Source organism: Pseudophryne corroboree, unplaced genomic scaffold, assembly GCF_028390025.1.
Source record: "Pseudophryne corroboree isolate aPseCor3 unplaced genomic scaffold, aPseCor3.hap2 scaffold_705, whole genome shotgun sequence".
In the NCBI taxonomy this organism is placed as follows: domain Eukaryota; kingdom Metazoa; phylum Chordata; class Amphibia; order Anura; family Myobatrachidae; genus Pseudophryne; species Pseudophryne corroboree.
Window position 1 is genome coordinate 199,271 of NW_026970288.1, and position 18,556 is coordinate 217,826.

At 48.2% G+C, this 18,556-nt stretch overlaps 14 non-coding genes across 14 annotated transcripts; all 14 read left to right on the forward strand.

Annotated features, from left to right (window-relative positions):
• The first annotated feature begins 4,103 nt into the window (after positions 1-4,103).
• On the forward strand, positions 4,104-4,267 carry LOC135038274 (U1 spliceosomal RNA). The gene has a single exon (XR_010232660.1). It is a non-coding gene; the product is annotated as a U1 spliceosomal RNA (small nuclear RNA).
• Positions 4,268-4,419: 152 nt separating this feature from the next.
• LOC135038220 (U1 spliceosomal RNA) lies at positions 4,420-4,582 on the forward strand. The gene has a single exon (XR_010232612.1). It is a non-coding gene; the product is annotated as a U1 spliceosomal RNA (small nuclear RNA).
• Positions 4,583-5,253: 671 nt separating this feature from the next.
• On the forward strand, positions 5,254-5,417 carry LOC135038275 (U1 spliceosomal RNA). Its single transcript, XR_010232661.1, has one exon. It is a non-coding gene; the product is annotated as a U1 spliceosomal RNA (small nuclear RNA).
• A 152-nt stretch (positions 5,418-5,569) lies between these two features.
• On the forward strand, positions 5,570-5,732 carry LOC135038256 (U1 spliceosomal RNA). Its single transcript, XR_010232644.1, has one exon. It is a non-coding gene; the product is annotated as a U1 spliceosomal RNA (small nuclear RNA).
• Positions 5,733-6,409: 677 nt separating this feature from the next.
• LOC135038287 (U1 spliceosomal RNA) lies at positions 6,410-6,573 on the forward strand. Its single transcript, XR_010232672.1, has one exon. It is a non-coding gene; the product is annotated as a U1 spliceosomal RNA (small nuclear RNA).
• Positions 6,574-6,725: 152 nt separating this feature from the next.
• LOC135038236 (U1 spliceosomal RNA) lies at positions 6,726-6,888 on the forward strand. Its single transcript, XR_010232628.1, has one exon. It is a non-coding gene; the product is annotated as a U1 spliceosomal RNA (small nuclear RNA).
• A 671-nt stretch (positions 6,889-7,559) lies between these two features.
• LOC135038276 (U1 spliceosomal RNA) lies at positions 7,560-7,723 on the forward strand. Its single transcript, XR_010232662.1, has one exon. It is a non-coding gene; the product is annotated as a U1 spliceosomal RNA (small nuclear RNA).
• A 152-nt stretch (positions 7,724-7,875) lies between these two features.
• On the forward strand, positions 7,876-8,038 carry LOC135038224 (U1 spliceosomal RNA). The gene has a single exon (XR_010232616.1). It is a non-coding gene; the product is annotated as a U1 spliceosomal RNA (small nuclear RNA).
• A 674-nt stretch (positions 8,039-8,712) lies between these two features.
• LOC135038262 (U1 spliceosomal RNA) lies at positions 8,713-8,876 on the forward strand. Its single transcript, XR_010232650.1, has one exon. It is a non-coding gene; the product is annotated as a U1 spliceosomal RNA (small nuclear RNA).
• Positions 8,877-9,028: 152 nt separating this feature from the next.
• Positions 9,029-9,191, forward strand: LOC135038239 (U1 spliceosomal RNA). The gene has a single exon (XR_010232630.1). It is a non-coding gene; the product is annotated as a U1 spliceosomal RNA (small nuclear RNA).
• Positions 9,192-16,066: 6,875 nt separating this feature from the next.
• LOC135038210 (U1 spliceosomal RNA) lies at positions 16,067-16,229 on the forward strand. Its single transcript, XR_010232602.1, has one exon. It is a non-coding gene; the product is annotated as a U1 spliceosomal RNA (small nuclear RNA).
• A 671-nt stretch (positions 16,230-16,900) lies between these two features.
• Positions 16,901-17,063, forward strand: LOC135038208 (U1 spliceosomal RNA). Its single transcript, XR_010232600.1, has one exon. It is a non-coding gene; the product is annotated as a U1 spliceosomal RNA (small nuclear RNA).
• Positions 17,064-17,734: 671 nt separating this feature from the next.
• Positions 17,735-17,898, forward strand: LOC135038288 (U1 spliceosomal RNA). The gene has a single exon (XR_010232673.1). It is a non-coding gene; the product is annotated as a U1 spliceosomal RNA (small nuclear RNA).
• A 152-nt stretch (positions 17,899-18,050) lies between these two features.
• On the forward strand, positions 18,051-18,213 carry LOC135038213 (U1 spliceosomal RNA). The gene has a single exon (XR_010232605.1). It is a non-coding gene; the product is annotated as a U1 spliceosomal RNA (small nuclear RNA).
• The last annotated feature ends 343 nt before the right edge of the window (positions 18,214-18,556 follow it).

Genomic DNA, 18,556 nt, shown 5'->3' on the forward strand with positions numbered 1-18,556 from the left:
ATCCCCCGCAGTCATTCGTGTCCATTCATCACAAAAGGTCTCAGTGTGGGGACCATACCTCCTCCACATTACTAACCGAGCAGACCCTCGGGGTCTGCAAGCCTCTGCAGTCTGAACCCTGACTGCTGAACGTCCCTGTGTTGTGCACTTGGCTTCCATTGTGGACCTTTTTTAACACAGAAAAACTTCCTAAAATGCACCAAACACAGAAGTCTACGGTGGAAATCCTTAAAGCTCTTCCACTGAACTCCTTCTGCTCCGAGTACAACGAATCCGCCCCTTTTAGCAGACACGTGTAACCGTTGCAGGCCCTATCTCTAGAGATTTTCCTGAGAAAATTCCCTTCCTTTTTCTTTACACAAATCACGCTTGCATGTGCTTCCCACAACACGTATGAGGGCAATTTACCTCGTATCACGTTGCGTTATTGGTCACACCTACAACCGTGCGGTCCAATCGTACCACTTATAGACACTTGTTGCCCATAAATGGTAGGATCATTGGAGTCTCCCTACTGTGCTCCAAAACAGCCAGAGCGTAATACAACGAAAACTTTATCACACTCTGTTGCACGTTTTCACTCAGACCGTGCTCATCACGTTCCACCAAAGATCACACAGATCACAAAGTCCACAAAGCGGGATTCAATACCGTTTTATCACACAGATCACAAAGTCCACAAAGCGGGATTCAATACACTCATACCGTTTTCAACCCACTATCATTCTTATAGTTTTCTGATCAGAAAAATCATTTCCCGTAATCTGATAGCTCTCCCCAGAGGCATTACAGTAAAGTAAGGTATTTAAACAAAATTTTGGAAACTGAACAAATGTGTGCTATTGTCTTGTGGCTTCTGTATCGCCTTACTATAAATGCAAGCGATATTTCACTATATAAACGCTTACCAAACACCACACAGTATCTTCTATGCTGTGTGCTTGTTTTTTTTCAATTACTCCCTTAAGTATTACTCCTTACTTTTTTTTTTTTTTTAAATAGCAGCAAATTTTCTCAGCACGTTATCAATGCAAATGGCAAACAGGAAGGTGAGATATGTGAAAGTACACAGATGAAAATGCAATTCTAAATTAATCTAATAACATACATTGATGTAAGCACAGACATATAGACATTACATATATGTACTAATCACTTATTACATATATGAGACCTTATTCAGTGCTTCCAATTTGCATACGAATGTGCTTTCAAACTATCTGTGAAGGCAATCTCCTTCACTGCTGGGAGAGAAAAAAAAAACAACAAACCAGTCACACAAGTTCATTTGCATTTCAATGGCCCATCTCACAACTAGCAGAGAATCCTAGAATCTTGGAGGTGAGAGGGGAAAAAGAAAAAAACACAACAAAAAACAAAACAACAACTTTCATTAAGCCCTATCTGAACTATTTATAATTGACTATGACACTGGTTAAATAAATGCATTGGTAACTCATAAATGGTGATTTTTTATTTTTATTTTTATTTTTGACAATGGATGGCTGATTATTTCCTGAGTCAACTGAAAAGCAGCCGTTCAAAAAAAAAAAATTTGACCTTCCCAAAATGGCCGCTGCTCCTCCCCCTTCCACCTCCATGAGGGTCACACAAAATGGTGGACAGACCATGCGGCCTCTCCTGCCATAAAGAAAATCACCATGCTAGCTCCCAAAGTAACTTTTAAATGTACTTTTAAACCTACTTAAACGGATAAGCAATCTAATCTTAATCAAACACAATATGATCCATTTGAACCTGGTTTTGCGACAATAAAAATACATTTTAGCATCTTAAATATTATGAGAAACGCCTTGTCCCTTAAAATTTCCTATCAGCGTCTTACTGATACCACAATACATTAACGTGGATGTTTTTTTTTTTTTCAGCATTTTGCGAGATGTCCATCATTAGCCGGTCAATTACAGCCGCGTTTGTAATGTACAGTGCATCATTAAGATCGTGATATCGCGGACCAGAGCCCCCATCTATGAAAGCTAAATATTTATCTTATTAAAAACACGTTAAAGGTTAAAGAACACAGTACGCAATTGGCGCAAAAAGTACCGCAAGGGTACTCCCTTAACTATACCTTAAGGAATGTACTTATACTGTAAACCTCTGTGTAGTGGTAGAGTGTAAATGCAACACAGTGTAACCTTATTAACTTCAAAGCTGTTTGAGCGTCACCGACGCTCTGAAAGTACTTAACACTATAAGAAATACACAGATACCTGGGCTTAGGGTCTAACGCCTTATATATATATTATGGATGGTATGCTTGCAAAAGAATAATACAATACAATTATACACTACCAATATAACATAGAATATCTAACCAAGTTAACTACACAGGAAATACAATACAATACAATTATACACTTAAGGGAAAATGAGGGAGAAAGAGGAGAAGAGAGAGAGAGATATGGCTCACAATAACAATAAGACAATATGGTTGCAGAGAAGCTTACACATGTGAGGAACAATCGCTGCGCAGTTAGTCAATGCTGAATACCGCATGGGATGGAAGCTAGACTCCATTTTGGGAAAGCTCCCAGGATTCCAAAGACTGCACCACATGGTTGAAAGGGGGATGCTAGCAGCCATTTTAGATTTGCAGGTCCAAACAACTTCAGTATCTCAATAACCAGAGCATATTCATCACAAGACCAGATCACAATGTAACCACACATATATTATAACAAACCAGCACAATCTATTTATAATCACCATAGGCAAACAAATACCACAAATACTATGCTACAGATTGTCTACTGTTCCAATTCATCACAGACTTCACAGAGTATTAACACAAACACCCAACGATCACACAACTGCCCAAACCTCGTTAACCTTAAGCCATTTGTCTCTCCAAACTAACTAATCTATGCTTACCTATCATTCTACAACTACTATACCACAGACACATATTTAACTATTCTATGCCAATCAGCCATGAGATATTGAGATGATGATACTTAGCCTTTGGTGCCTGGTGATGATCCAGCCATGCTTCTGAGAGCTTTGTTCTGAGTGTAGCTTCATTACATCTGTTCTCTGAGGCCACCAGCAACACTGACCCCGACCCCCCCCCAGACAGGAACTATTCTCCTGTGTGTCTGTTCCTAGGGGAGGGGTCTCTCTTTCTCCTTTGTATATGCTAATCAGGTTCAGCCCTGAAAATCTTAGTAAAGGGTTGGCTTGATCATCCATTGTTCTTAACAAAGTGATCTTAGCTTTTATACATATAATCATATCTATCCGCTGCAATGTCCCACAACTTCACAACAAGCTTCAAACTAACCCACACATCAAACTGCTTGCTTCAATACCAAACATGACGGGCGCATCTGGTTCTGTTCAAATAATACATATTCATGACATCAATTCATCAGCCAATTCTAAATCTCCATGATGTATGGTGCTTGACATTATTATAACCATGTACTGTATGAAACAAGCGCCGAATCCATCTCCGTGCCATGTCCGAGCAAATGCGTGTGTTTCCATATATTGCTGTGCAAGCTGCGCATATTTGCAAGTATAGCGACTTAAATGTGTGTGTGTGGTTTGTATGTTCTCTCTATGTAATATTTTTGACTTTGACACTTGCCTTACAGAGCAGCTCTGGAGCTGTTACAGTGCCAAGCTGCTGCAAGAAATCAGCTTGAATGCTTCAGGGGCTGGGGCATTGCCAACATGAGCCCCACACCGAAGGAGGGTGGGGGTGTTTAATGCGAACTAAGGGTCATCCAAGCGCCGCAAAAGGCCGCCATGCCCTGCATACCCCTTTTCTCTTTTCAAATGCAGATGAGGGTTCCAGCCAACTTTGGCCCACTGCTTGGATGACATCACTGTATGCAAATCCGTCTTCTGCAGACCTTTCCCCAGGAATGCTTGCACTAGTTGTTGCATTTGGTTTGTTGTTTGGGGGTGCTTCAGTATTAGGCAGCCTTCTGCCCTCCCATGTTCATCTGAAAATATGTGTTCTCCCTGCAGTTGTTGTCCCCAGATGAGAGTTCCCTTGTGCTGCCTCAGTTGAATCTCCTTTACTTGACAGAGATGTGCCTGAGCAGCGGCCCTCCCCAGCCCTATCCCAAATCATACTTATTTTGCATAGGAGATACCATGGTCATGAAGATTGTTCTCCCAGGGTGAGGTTCATTCATTGCATTCTGGGTATGCTGACCCCTGTGATTTCCCCAAATGTGGGAAACTCGACTGCATTATTTGTGGTAGTGGGGGACTGTGTTTGTGCTTTCCTCTGGTCACCTCTGGTAAAAGTCAGATTTCTTTGTCTCAGATCTTCCTCTAGCCTTGTTCCTCTTTCGATAGTTCCCTTGTGCTGCCTCAGTTGGATCTCCTTCACTTGACAGGGGGGTGCTTGAGCAGCGACCCTTCCCAGCTCTAGCCCAACTCCTACTTACCTGCCAGGTGAGATACTATGATCATGAAGGTGCTTCTCCCAGGGCAAGGCTCACCCATTGCACTCTGGGTGTGCTGCTCCTGCGATTTCCCCAAATGTGGGACACTTGACTGCATAATTTGTGTTTCCACTGGTCGGCTTTCATATAATTCAGATCTCTTTGTCTCAGGTCTCTCTCCAGCCTAGTTTGCTGTCTGTTTCCACTTCTCTTTTCTTGAGCCGCTCCCTTCTATGCCCTTGCGCACTATCCTGACTTCTCCCGTCTGCTTACTTTGTGCCTTCCAACGCACAATGCGAACTACAGGTAGTGCTGCAGGGCCCACACCCTTTTACTTGCCTTACAGAGCAGCTCTGGAGCTGTTACAGTGCCCAGCTGCTGCAAGAAATCAGCTTGAATGCTTAAGGGGCTGGGGCATAGGCAACATGAGCCCCACACCGAAGGAGGGTGGAGGTGTTTAATGCGAACTAGGGGTCATCCAAGCGCCGCAAAAGGCCGCCATGCCCTGCACGCCCCTTTTCTCTTTTCATATGCAGACGAGGGTTGAAGTCAACTTTGACCCACTGCTTGGATGACATCACCATATGCAAATCCATCTGCTGCAGGCCTTCCCCGAGGAATGCTTGCACTAGTTGTTGCATTTGGTTTGTTGTTTGGGGGTGCTTCAGTATTAGGCAGCCTTCTGCCCTCCCATGTTCATCTGAAAATATGTGTTCTCCCTGCAGTTGTTGTCCCCAGATGAGAGTTCCCTTGTGCTGCCTCAGTTGAATCTCCTTTACTTGACAGAGATGTGCCTGAGCAGCGGCCCTCCCCAGCCCTATCCCAAATCATACTTATTTTGCATAGGAGATACCATGGTCATGAAGATTGTTCTCCCAGGGTGAGGTTCATTCATTGCATTCTGGGTATGCTGACCCCTGTGATTTCCCCAAATGTGGGAAACTCGACTGCATTATTTGTGGTAGTGGGGGACTGTGTTTGTGCTTTCCTCTGGTCACCTCTGGTAAAAGTCAGATTTCTTTGTCTCAGATCTTCCTCTAGCCTTGTTCCTCTTTCGAGAGTTCCCTTGTGCTGCCTCAGTTGGATCTCCTTCACTTGACAGGGGGGTGCTTGAGCAGCGACCCTCCCCAGCTCTAGCCCAACTCCTACTTAACTGCCAGGTGAGATACTATGAGCATGAAGATGCTTCTCCCAGGGCAAGGCTCACCCATTGCACTCTGGGTGTGCTGCTCCTGCGATTTCCCCAAATGTGGGACACTTGACTGCATAATTTGTGTTTCCACTGGTCGGCTTTCATATAATTCAGATCTCTTTGTCTCAGGTCTCTCTCCAGCCTAGTTTGCTGTCTGTTTCCACTTCTTTTTTTTTTTTGAGCCCCTCCCTTCTATACCCTTGTGCACTATCCTGACTTCTCCTCCTGTCTGCTTACTTTGGGCCTTCTAATGCACAATGCAAACTACAGGTAGTGCTGCAGGGCCCACACCCTTTTACTTGCCTTACAGAGCAGCTCTGGAGCTGTTACAGTGCCAAGCTGCTGCAAGAAATCAGCTTGAATGCTTCAGGGGCTGGGGCATTGCCAACATGAGCCCCACACCGAAGGAGGGTGGGGGTGTTTAATGCGAACTAAGGGTCATCCAAGTGCCGCAAAAGGCCGCCATGCCCTGCATACCCCTTTTCTCTTTTCATATGCAGATGAGGGTTCCAGCCAACTTTGGCCCACTGCTTGGATGACATCACTGTATGCAAATCCGTCTTCTGCAGACCTTCCCCCAGGAATGCTTGTACTAGTTGTTGCATTTGGTTTGTTGTTTGGGGGTGCTTCAGTATTAGGCAGCCTTCTGCCCTCCCATGTTCATTTGAAAATATGTGTTCTCCCTGCAGTTGTTGTCCCGAGATGAGAGTTCCCTTGTGCTGCCTCAGTTGAATCTCCTTTACTTGACAGAGATATGCCTGAGCAGCGGCCCTCCCTAGCCCTATCCCAAATCATACTTATTTTGCATAGGAGATACCATGGTCATGAAGATTGTTCTCCCAGGGTGAGGTTCATTCATTGCATTCTGGGTATGCTGACCCCTGTGATTTCCCCAAATGTGGGAAACTCGACTGCATTATTTGTGGTAGTGGGGAACTGTGTTTGTGCTTTCCTCTGGTCAGCTCTGGTAAAAGTCAGATTTCTTTTTCTCAGATCTTCCTCTAGCCTTGTTCTTCTTTCGAGAGTTCCCTTGTGCTGCCTCAGTTGGATCTCCTTCACTTGACAGGGGAGTGCCCGAGCAGTGAACCTCCCCAGCTCTAGCCCAACTCCTACTTACCTGCCAGGTGAGATACTATGATCAGGAAGGTACTTCTCCCAGGGCAATGCTCACCCATTGCACTCTGGGTGTGCTGCTCCTGCGATTTCCCCAAATGTGGGACACTTGACTGCATAATTTGTGTTTCCACTGGTCGGCTTTCATATAATTCAGATCTCTTTGTCTCAGGTCTCTCTCCAGCCTAGTTTGCTGTCTGTTTCCACTTCTTTTTTTTTGAGCCCCTCCCTTCTATGCCCTTGCGCACTATCCTGACCTCTCCCGTCTGCTTACTTTGTGCCTTCCAACGCACAATGCATACTACAGGTAGTGCTGCAGGACCCACACCCTTTTACATGCTTTAAAGAGCAGCTCTGGAGCTGTTACAGTGCCCAGCTGCTGCAAGAAATCAGCTTGAATGCTTCAGGGGCTGGGGCATAGCCAACATGAGCCCCACACCGAAGGAGGGTGGAGATGTTTAATGTGAATTAGGGGTCATCCAAGCGCCACAAAAGGCCGCCATGCCCTGCACATCCCTTTTTTCTTGTCATATGCAGACGAGGGTTGAAGCCAACTTTGACCCACTGCTTGGATGACATCACCATATGCAAATCCATCTGCTGCAGGCCTTCCCCCAGGAATGCTTGCACTAGTTGTTGCATTTGGTTTGTTGTTTGGGGGTGCTTCAGTATTAGGCAGCCTTCTGCCCTCCCATGTTCATCTGAAAATATGTGTTCTCCCTACAGTTGTTGTCCCCAGATGAGAGTTCCCTTGTGCTGCCTCAGTTGAATCTCCTTTACTTGACAGAGATGTGCCTGAGCAGCGGCCCTCCCCAGCCCTATCCCAAATTATACTTATTTTGCATAGGAGATACCATGGTCATGAAGATTGTTCTCCCAGGGTGAGGTTCATTCATTGCATTCTGGGTATGCTGACCCCTGTGATTTCCCCAAATGTGGGAAACTCGACTGCATTATTTGTGGTAGTGGGGGACTGTGTTTGTGCTTTCCTCTGGTCAGCTCTGGTAAAAGTCAGATTTCTTTGTCTCAGATCTTCCTCTAGCCTTGTTCTTCTTTCGAGAGTTCCCTTGTGCTGCCTCAGTTGGATCTCCTTCACTTGACAGGGGGGTGCCCGAGCAGCGACCCTCCCCAACTCTAGCCCAACTCCTACTTACCTGCCAGGTGAGATACTATGATCAGGAAGGTGCTTCTCCCAGGGCAAGGCTCACCCATTGCACTCTGGGTGTGCTGCTCCTGCGATTTCCCCAAATGTGGGACACTTGACTGCATAATTTGTGTTTCCACTGGTCGGCTTTCATATAATTCAGATCTCTTTGTCTCAGGTCTCTCTCCAGCCTAGTTTGCTGTCTGTTTCCACTTCTCTTTTTTTGAGCCCCTCCCTTCTATACCCTTGTGCACTATCCTGACTTCTCCTCCTGTCTGCTTACTTTGTGCCTTCCAATGCACAATGCGAACTACAGGTAGTGCTGCAGGGCCCATACACTTTTACTTGCCTTACAGAGCAGCTCTGGAGCTGTTACAGTGCCAAGCTGCTGCAAGAAATTAGCTTGAATGCTTCAGGGGCTGGGGCATGGCCAACATGAGCCCCACACCGAAGGAGGGTGGGGGTGTTTAATGCGAACTAAGGGTCATCCAAGCGCCGCAAAAGGCCGCCATGCCCTGCATACCCCTTTTCTCTTTTCATATGCAGATGAGGGTTCCAGCCAACTTTGGCCCACTGCTTGGATGACATCACTGTATACAAATCCGTCTTCTGCAGGCCTTCCCCCAGGAATGCTTGCACTAGTTGTTGCATTTGGTTTGTTGTTTGGGGGTGCTTCAGTATTAGGCAGCCTTCTGCCCTCCCATGTTCATCTGAAAATATGTGTTCTCCCTGCAGTTGTTGTCCCCAGATGAGAGTTCCCTTGTGCTGCCTCAGTTGAATCTCCTTTACTTGACAGAGATGTGCCTGAGCAGCGGCCCTCCCCAGCCCTATCCCAAATCATACTTATTTTGCATAGGAGATACCATGGTCATGAAGATTGTTCTCCCAGGGTGAGGTTCATTCATTGCATTCTGGGTATGCTGACCCCTGTGATTTCCCCAAATGTGGGAAACTCGACTGCATTATTTGTGGTAGTGGAGGACTGTGTTTGTGCTTTCCTCTGGTCAGCTCTGGTAAAAGTCAGATTTCTTTGTCTCAGTTCTTCCTCTAGCCTTGTTCTTCTTTCGATAGTTCCTTTGTGCTGCCTCAGTTGGATCTCCTTCACTTGACAGGGGGGTGCCCGAGCAGCGACCCTCCCCAGCTCTAGCCCAACTCCTCCTTACCTGCCAGGTGAGATACTATGATCAGGAAGGTGCTTCTCCCAGGGCAAGGCTCACCCATTGCACTCTGGGTGTGCTGCTCCTGCGATTTCCCCAAATGTGGGAAACTTGACTGCATAATTTGTGTTTCCCCTGGTCGGCTCTCGTATAATTCAGATCTCTTTGTCTCAGGTCTCTCTCCAGCTTAGTTTGCTGTCTGTTTCCACTTCTCTTTTCTTGAGCCGCTCCCTTCTATGCCCTTGTGCACTATCCTGACCTCTCCCGTCTGCTTACTTTGTGCCTTCCAACGCACAATGCATATGTCAGGAATCGACTCACCACTGTTATGTCGGTCCGCCGGAGCGGACTCCGTCTGGGGTCACTGCATGTTGCTGTCACCTGTCGCCCTGCTCATGGATGTCGCCGCGGGCCTGGAGGCGCCTCTGGAGTCAACGGGCGTGTGAGTGCGCCGCGTCCCTGCCGGGCCGCGGCATGGGCGCCGCCATGACAGTATTCCCCAGTGTAAGTGCGGCGGCCAATCCGGTGCTTGGCCGCACCCCCTTGTCTCACTCCAGCCAATGCCTGCCGGTCAGGGGGTATATCAGGAGCTGCTGGGTGAGTCAGAGGTTGTCCTGAACTTTGTGTCACTCCTGCGACTCGTGTGTTTGGACCTGTTATCCTGTTCCTCCGTGTTCCTGGATATTCACCTGATCTTCCGTGTTCCTGGATACTCCCCTGTGTCTCCGTGTTCCTGGATATTCTCCTGTATCTGCTACTCCGTGGAACTACAAGCACCAGCACCACAGCAATACCTTTCTGGCTTCACACCTTCCACACCTGCAGTGTGCTCCAGCCATCAGCAGTAGAGACTCCCTATCCAGGTGCATTCTAACAACTCACCTGTGATTCAGCCTGCAAGCTGATTGTGCTTTCCACCAGCACAGTGGACATTAACACCACGTCTCCTGCATTGCTACCAGGTTTGCTACTACTATTCCTATCTCTGCTGGCTCCACGTTTTAACCATTCCGGTTTCATTTCCATGCTACAAACTCTGCCATAGACTTTCAGTTTCAAACCATACTATTACCATTGCCGTTACCATTGTCATTTCCATTGCATTCGTTTGTTTACTTTCTGCTGCATTATTATCTGGACTTTTCTGTTATTAATAAATCTACATTGTGCACATGCGCAGAAACCCAGTACAGCCTCCTCACTTCATTCCACCTACCTCCACTGACCCACTAGCGCCCCCTCCGGGGACACAAACAAAACCGTCTCTGACAGTAAGTTCAGGACCATGGACTCGGACGGTGGTCAGAGTGTGGGGTCAGGGGCCTTAAAAAATCTGGTCTCCCGTTTGGATGGACAAGAGGTTGTGCAGCAGCAGATATTCCAGTTTCTGCAAGGGATGTCTTCCCGGATTGATACGTTACAACAATCTCTGCTAAGTGCGCCTGCACCTCCAGTTCCTGTTACCCCTGCACATGCCAGTGTTGGGGGTTCTTCTTCTTCTCCGGCTGCATCTGCTCCTGTATCTCGTTTGCACTTGCCTGTGCCTAGCAGGTATGATGGCAGTCCGAAGTTATGCCGTTGGTTCCTCAACCAGTGTGAAGTCCAGTTTGAACTTTTACCTCATAATTTTCCCACGCCAAGATCCAAGGTTGCTTATATCATCTCACTGCTCTCTGGATCAGCCCTGAGCTGGGTGTCTCCTCTGTGGGAACGTGCCGACCCGTTGATGAACAACTATGCCGAGTTTGTTTCCATCTTCAGACGCATCTTCGATGAACCGGGTCGTGCAACTTCAGCCTCCGCAGATCTTCTCCAGCTCCGTCAAGGGACTCGCAGTATGGGTCAATACGTCATCCAGTTCCAGACGCTAGCCGCAGAGATCCAGTGGAATAACCAAGCCTTAGTAGCAGCCTTCTGGCATGGACTCTCAGAGAGGATAAAAGATGAACTGGCAACTCGTGATATTCCTGAGCAATTACCCGAGCTAATCTCCCTATGTATCAAGTTGGACTCTCGCATCCGCGAACGCAACAATGAGCGTGCTCGTGCTGAGTGTCGCAAACCAAGAATGGTACCTCCTGTACAGTTGCAGCCTCCACCTTCTGATGAACCTATGCAAATTAATAGGTCCCGCTTAACTGCTGAGGAGCGGTCAAGGAGACTCCGTGAGAGACTGTGTCTTTACTGTGCGGCAGTAGGCCACCAAATAAGTTCTTGTCCAGTGCGTTCGGGAAACGCCAGATCCTGACTTGTAAGGGAGGAGTCAAGTTGGGATCTTTCAAGCAAGCTCCTTCAACCCAAGATCTCATTCTTCCTGTGACCTTAGAGACGGCGGCTGGACTCCAATCTGCAACTGCGTTGGTAGACTGTGGTGCAGCGGGGAATTTCATCACTCAAGCTGCGGTAGACAAGTTTAATCTGCCGGTCTGTGAACTTTCATGTCCCGTCTACATTACGGCAGTAGATGGTAGCCGTATCTCTAAGGGGTATATCACTCAACAAACCAGGCCAGTGATACTGGGGGTTGGGTTCCTACATTCTGAGTTAATTAAGTTTTTAGTTATTCCACAGGCAACTCAGGAGATTGTGTTAGGTATGCCCTGGCTCCAGCTACATAACCCACAGATTGACTGGTCTACATTACAACTAACTGCTTGGGGGTCACATTGCCGTCAGTCTTGTTTAGCCCAAGTTGTTCCTGTCAAGACTTCTGAAATCAAGACCCCATCTACTCTTCCTACGGCCTACCAAGACTTCGCTGACGTCTTCAGCGAAAAGGCCGCTGATGTTCTACCGCCCCATAGAGAGTGGGATTGCCCCATCGACCTTGTTCCTGGCAAAAAAACACCTAGGGGGCGCACCTACCCGTTATCTGTTCCTGAAACCGAAGCGATGAGTAAATACATCCAAGAAAATCTACAGAAAGGATTCATCCGTCCCTCATCATCACCTGCTGGGGCAGGTTTCTTTTTTGTTAAAAAGAAAGATGGAGGACTACGTCCATGTATTGACTACCGGGGACTTAATGACATTACCATTAAGAACAGCTACCCGTTACCTCTTATTACCGAGTTATTTGATAGGGTCAAAGGAGCCCGCATCTTCACCAAGTTAGATCTCCGCGGTGCCTATAATCTCATCAGAATCCGCAGCGGTGATGAATGGAAGACGGCTTTCAATACTCGGGATGGCCATTACGAGTACCTGGTAATGCCATTCGGGTTGAGCAATGCCCCAGCAGTGTTCCAGCACTTTGTTAATGAAATCTTCCGTGACGTTCTGTACAAATATCTCGTAGTTTACCTGGACGATATCCTCATCTTCTTTCAAGACCTCTCCTCTCATCGTCTCCAAGTCCGTGAAGTTCTCCGACGTCTTCGTGAGAATCGTCTCTACGGCAAGTTGTCCAAGTGCACCTTCGAAGTTGCCTCCGTACCCTTCCTGGGGTATATAATTTCTGGATCGGATCTTCAGATGGACCCGGCAAAATTGGAAGCCATTGCCAATTGGTCCATTCCGAATACTCTCAAGTCAATTCAACGATTCCTGGGCTTCGCCAATTATTATAGGAAATTCATCCGAGGCTTTTCAACTCTCATTGCTCCTATTACCAGCTTAACTCGAAAAGGGGCAGATCATTCCAACTGGTCAGAAGATGCCCTGGCTGCGTTTCAGAAAATCAAGATGGCTTTTATGACCGCACCAGTCTTGCTACAACCTGATGTTAATAAGCCATTCGAGTTGGAGGTGGATGCCTCCACAGTAGGAGTGGGAGCTGTTCTCTCTCAGATAGGAGCTGACGGGAAGATCCATCCCTGTGGATTCTTTTCCCGCAAATTTCTTCCTGCTGAAGTTAATTATTCCATCGGAGATCAAGAGCTTCTGGCGATTAAACTGGCCCTTGAGGAATGGAGGTATCTCCTGGAAGGGGCGAAGTTTCCATTTAACATCTATACGGATCATAAAAACCTGCTCTATCTGAAGGCAGCTCAGTGCCTTAATCCTCGCCAGTCCCGATGGGCTATGTTCTTCTCCCGTTTTAATTTTAAGCTCCATTTCCGCCCAGGTTCTCAGAATACCAAAGCAGATGCCCTGTCTCGATCCATGGAATCCGAGGACGAGATGTCCGATTCAGCACCACGCTCCATCCTGGATCCTGTGGCATTTGCCTCATCACAAGTTTCTCCAGCTCCGCCTCCTGGTAAGATTTTTGTTGCTCCTGAACTCCGTTCTAAGTTGCTGTCTTGGGCCCATCAGTCTAAGTTTACTGGGCATCCTGGTGTCCTAAAGACTTTTAAATTTCTCTCCGGGACATATTGGTGGCCAAAAATGAAAGTTGACATCAAGGACTTTGTAGCGTCTTGTCCTAAATGTGTGCAGCACAAGACTCCTCGTCAGTCTCCAGCAGGTCAACTACAGCCATTATCCATCCCCAGCCGTCCTTGGTCACATCTGTCGATGGATTTCGTCTCTGACCTTCCCTCCTCCCAAGGATACAACACCATCTGGGTAGTGGTCGACAGATTCACCAAAATGGCTCATTTTGTTCCACTCCAAGGACTTCCTTCAGCTCCAAAACTGGCTCAAATCTTCCTGCGGGAGATTTTCCGTTTACATGGACTACCCACTGAAATAATATCTGACCGTGGAGTCCAGTTTGTGGCAAGGTTTTGGAGAGCTCTCTGTTCTGCCATGCAGGTCCATCTCAAGTTCTCGTCAGCATATCATCCTCAGACGAATGGGCAGACAGAGAGGGTAAACCAGGAGTTGGAAACTTTCCTGAGACTGTACGTATCATCTTCCCAAGATGACTGGGTGGATTTGCTCCCGTGGGCCGAATTCGCTCACAATTTCCGCTACCACACAGCTACTGAAACCACTCCGTTCTTCGCTGTTTATGGGCAACATCCACGAGTTCCTGATTTTCAAGACCTTCCTAGCATCGATGTTCCTGCTGCCACTACTGTCCTCAGTCAGTTCTCAACCATCTGGAGGAAGATTCATACTTCACTCAAAAAGGCTTCTGCTCGGTACAAATTATTTGCTGACCGCAAGAGACGTGCAGTTCCCAGCTTGAAACCTGGGGATAAAGTCTGGCTGTCAACCCGGAATCTTCGTCTTAAAGTGCCTTCGATGAAGTTTGCACCACGCTTCATCGGTCCTTTCTCCATCGAAAGAGTTCTAAATCCTGTGGCTTACAAGCTCAAGTTACCCTCTTCTTTGCGTATTCCTAATGCTTTCCATGTCTCTCTCCTCAGACCATTAGTCCTGAATCGCTTCCAAAGAGCTCTTCCAGTTGGCCCCAGCATTCCAACTCAGCGGGGCATAGAGTTCGAGATAGAGAAGATCCTGGACTCCCGTCACCGGTATGGTCGTCTGCAATATCTCATCGACTGGGCCGGTTATGGTCCTGAGGAGAGGAGTTGGGTGAACTCTGCTGATGTCCACGCTCCCAGGTTGGTCCGTGTTTTCCACAGGTCTCATCCTTCCAAGCCACGTGGGTGTTCGGTGCCCACCCATAAAGGAGGGGGTACTGTCAGGAATCGACTCACCACTGTTATGTCGGTCCGCCGGAGCGGACTCCGTCTGGGGTCACTGCATGTTGCTGTCACCTGTCGCCCTGCTCATGGATGTCGCCGCGGGCCTGGAGGCGCCTCTGGAGTCAACGGGCGTGTGAGTGCGCCGCGTCCCTGCCGGGCCGCGGCATGTGCGCCGCCATGACAGTATTCCCCAGTGTAAGTGCGGCGGCCAATCCGGAGCTTGGCCGCACCCCCTTGTCTCACTCCAGCCAATGCCTGCCGGTCAGGGGGTATATCAGGAGCTGCTGGGTGAGTCAGAGGTTGTCCTGAACTTTGTGTCACTCCTGCGACTCGTGTGTTTGGACCTGTTATCCTGTTCCTCTGTGTTCCTGGATATTCACCTGATCTTCCGTGTTCCTGGATACTCCCCTGTGTCTCCGTGTTCCTGGATATTCTCCTGTATCTGCTACTCCGTGGAACTACAAGCACCAGCACCACAGCAATACCTTTCTGGCTTCACACCTTCCACACCTGCAGTGTGCTCCAGCCATCAGCAGTAGAGACTCCCTATCCAGGTGCATTCTAACAACTCACCTGTGATTCAGCCTGCAAGCTGATTGTGCTTTCCACCAGCACAGTGGACATTAACACCACGTCTCCTGCATTGCTACCAGGTTTGCTACTACTATTCCTATCTCTGCTGGCTCCACGTTTTAACCATTCCGGTTTCATTTCCATGCTACAAACTCTGCCATAGACTTTCAGTTTCAAACCATACTATTACCATTGCCGTTACCATTGTCATTTCCATTGCATTCGTTTGTTTACTTTCTGCTGCATTATTATCTGGACTTTTCTGTTATTAATAAATCTACATTGTGCACATGCGCAGAAACCCAGTACAGCCTCCTCACTTCATTCCACCTACCTCCACTGACCCACTAGCGCCCCCTCCGGGGACACAAACAAAACCGTCTCTGACAGCATACTACAGGTTTTGCTGCAGGACCCACACCCTTTTACATGCTTTACAGAGCAGCTCTGGAGCTATTACAGTGCCCAGCTGCTGCAAGAAATCAGCTTGAATGCTTCAGGGGCTGGGGCATAGCCAACATGAGCCCCACACCGAAGGAGGGTGGAGGTGTTTAATACGAACTAGGGGTCATCCAAGTGCCGCAAAAGGCCACCATGCCCTGCACGCCCCTTTTCTCTTTTCATATGCAGACGAGGGTGGAAGCCAACTTTGACACACTGCTTGGATGACATCACCATATGCAAATCCATCTGCTGCAGGCCTTCACCCAGGAATGCTTGCACTAGTTGTTGCATTTGGTTTGTTGTTTGGGGGTGCATCAGTATTAGGCAGCCTTCTGCCCTCCCATGTTCATCTGAAAATATGTGTTCTCCCTGCAGTTGTTGTCCCCAGATGAGAGTTCCCTTGTGCTGCCTCAGTTGGATCTCCTTCACTTGACAGGGGGGTGCTTGAGCAGCGACCCTCCCCAGCTCTAGCCCAACTCCTACTTACCTGCCAGGTGAGATACTATGATCATGAAGGTGCTTCTCCCAGGGCAAGGCTCATCCATTGCACTCTGGGTGTGCTGCTCCTGCGATTTCCCCAAATGTGGGACACTTGACTGCATAATTTGTGTTTCCTCTGGTCGGCTCTCGTATAATTCAGATCTCTTTGTCTCAGGTCTCTCTCCAGCCTAGTTTGCTGTCTGTTTCCACTATTCTTTTCTTGAGCCGCTCCCTTTTATGCCCTTGCGCACTATCCTGACTTCTCCCGTCTGCTTACTTTGTGCCTTCCAACGCACAATGCGAACTACAGGTAGTGCTGCAAGGCCCACACCCTTTTACTTGCCTTACAGAGCAGCTCTGGAGCTGTTACAGTGCCCAGCTGCTGCAAGAAATCAGCTTGAATGCTTCAGGGGCTGGGGCATAGCCAACATGAGCCCCACACCGAAGGAGGGTGGAGGTGTTTAATGCGAACTAAGGGTCATCCAAGCGCCGCAAAAGGCCGCCATGCCCTGCATACCCCTTTTCTCTTTTCATATGCAGATGAGGGTTCCAGCCAACTTTGGCCCACTGCTTGGATGACATCACTGTATACAAATCCGTCTTCTGCAGGCCTTCCCCCAGGAATGCTTGCACTAGTTGTTGCATTTGGTTTGTTGTTTGGGGGTGCATCAGTATTAGGCAGCCTTCTGCCCTCCCATGTTCATCTGAAAATATGTGTTCTCCCTGCAGTTGTTGTCCCCAGATGAGAGTTCCCTTGTGCTGCCTCAGTTGGATCTCCTTCACTTGACAGGGGGGTGCTTGAGCAGCGACCCTCCCCAGCTCTAGCCCAACTCCTACTTACCTGCCAGGTGAGATACTATGATCATGAAGGTGCTTCTCCCAGGGCAAGGCTCACCCATTGCACTCTGGGTGTGCTGCTCCTGCGATTTCCCCAAATGTGGGAAACTTGACTGAATAATTTGTGTTTCCCCTGGTCGGCTCTCGTATAATTCAGATCTCTTTGTCTCAGGTCTCTCTCCAGCCTAGTTTGCTGTCTGTTTCCACTTCTCTTTTCTTGAGCCGCACCCTTCTATGCCCTTGCGCACTATCCTGACCTCTCCCGTCTGCTTACTTTGTGCCTTCCAACGCACAATGCATACTACAGGTAGTGCTGCAGGACCCACACCCTTTTACATGCTTTACAGAGCAGCTCTGGAGCTGTTACAGTGCCCAGCTGCTGCAAGAAATCAGCTTGAATGCTTCAGGGGCTGGGGCATAGCCAACATGAGCCCCACACCGAAGGAGGGTGGAGATGTTTAATGCGAATTAGGGGTCATCCAAGCGCCACAAAAGGCCGCCATGCCCTGCACATCCCTTTTTTCTTGTCATATGCAGACGAGGGTTAAAGCCAACTTTGACCCACTGCTTGGATGACATCACCATATGCAAATCCATCTGCTGCAGGCCTTCCCCCAGGAATGCTTGCACTAGTTGTTGCATTTGGTTTGTTGTTTGGGGGTGCTTCAGTATTAGGCAGCCTTCTGCCCTCCCATGTTCATCTGAAAATATGTGTTCTCCCTGCAGTTGTTGTCCCCAGATGAGAGTTCCCTTGTGCTGCCTCAGTTGAATCTCCTTTACTTGACAGAGATGTGCCTGAGCAGCGGCCCTCCCCAGCCCTATCCCAAATCATACTTATTTTGCATAGGAGATACCATGGTCATGAAGATTGTTCTCCCAGGGTGAGGTTCATTCATTGCATTCTGGGTATGCTGACCCCTGTGATTTCCCCAAATGTGGGAAACTTGACTGCATTATTTGTGGTAGTGGGGGACTGTGTTTGTGCTTTCCTCTGGTCACCTCTGGTAAAAGTCAGATTTCTTTGTCTCAGATCTTCCTCTAGCCTTGTTCTTCTTTCGATAGTTCCTTTGTGCTGCCTCAGTTGGATCTCCTTCACTTGACAGGGGGGTGCTTGAGCAGCGACCCTCCCCAGCTCTAGCCCAACTCCTACTTACCTGCCAGGTGAGATACTATGATCATGAAGGTGCTTCTCCCAGGGCAAGGCTCACCCATTGCACTCTGGGTGTGCTGCTCCTGCGATTTCCCCAAATGTGGGACACTTGACTGCATAATTTGTGTTTCCCCTGGTCGGCTTTCATATTATTCAGATCTCTTTGTCTCAGGTCTCTCTCCAGCCTAGTTTGCTGTCTGTTTCCACTTCTTTTTTTTTTTTAGAGCCCCTCCCTTCTATACCCTTGTGCACTATCCTGACTTCTCCTCCTGTCTGCTTACTTTGTGCCTTCCAACGCACAATGCGAACTACAGGTAGTGCTGCAGGGCCCACACCCTTTTACTTGCCTTACAGAGCAGCTCTGGAGCTGTTACAGTGCCAAGCTGCTGCAAGAAATTAGCTTGAATGCTTAAGGGGCTGGGTCATTGCCAACATGAGCCCCACACCGAAGGAGGGTTGGGGTTTTTAATGCGAACTAAGGGTCATCCAAGCGCCGCAAAAG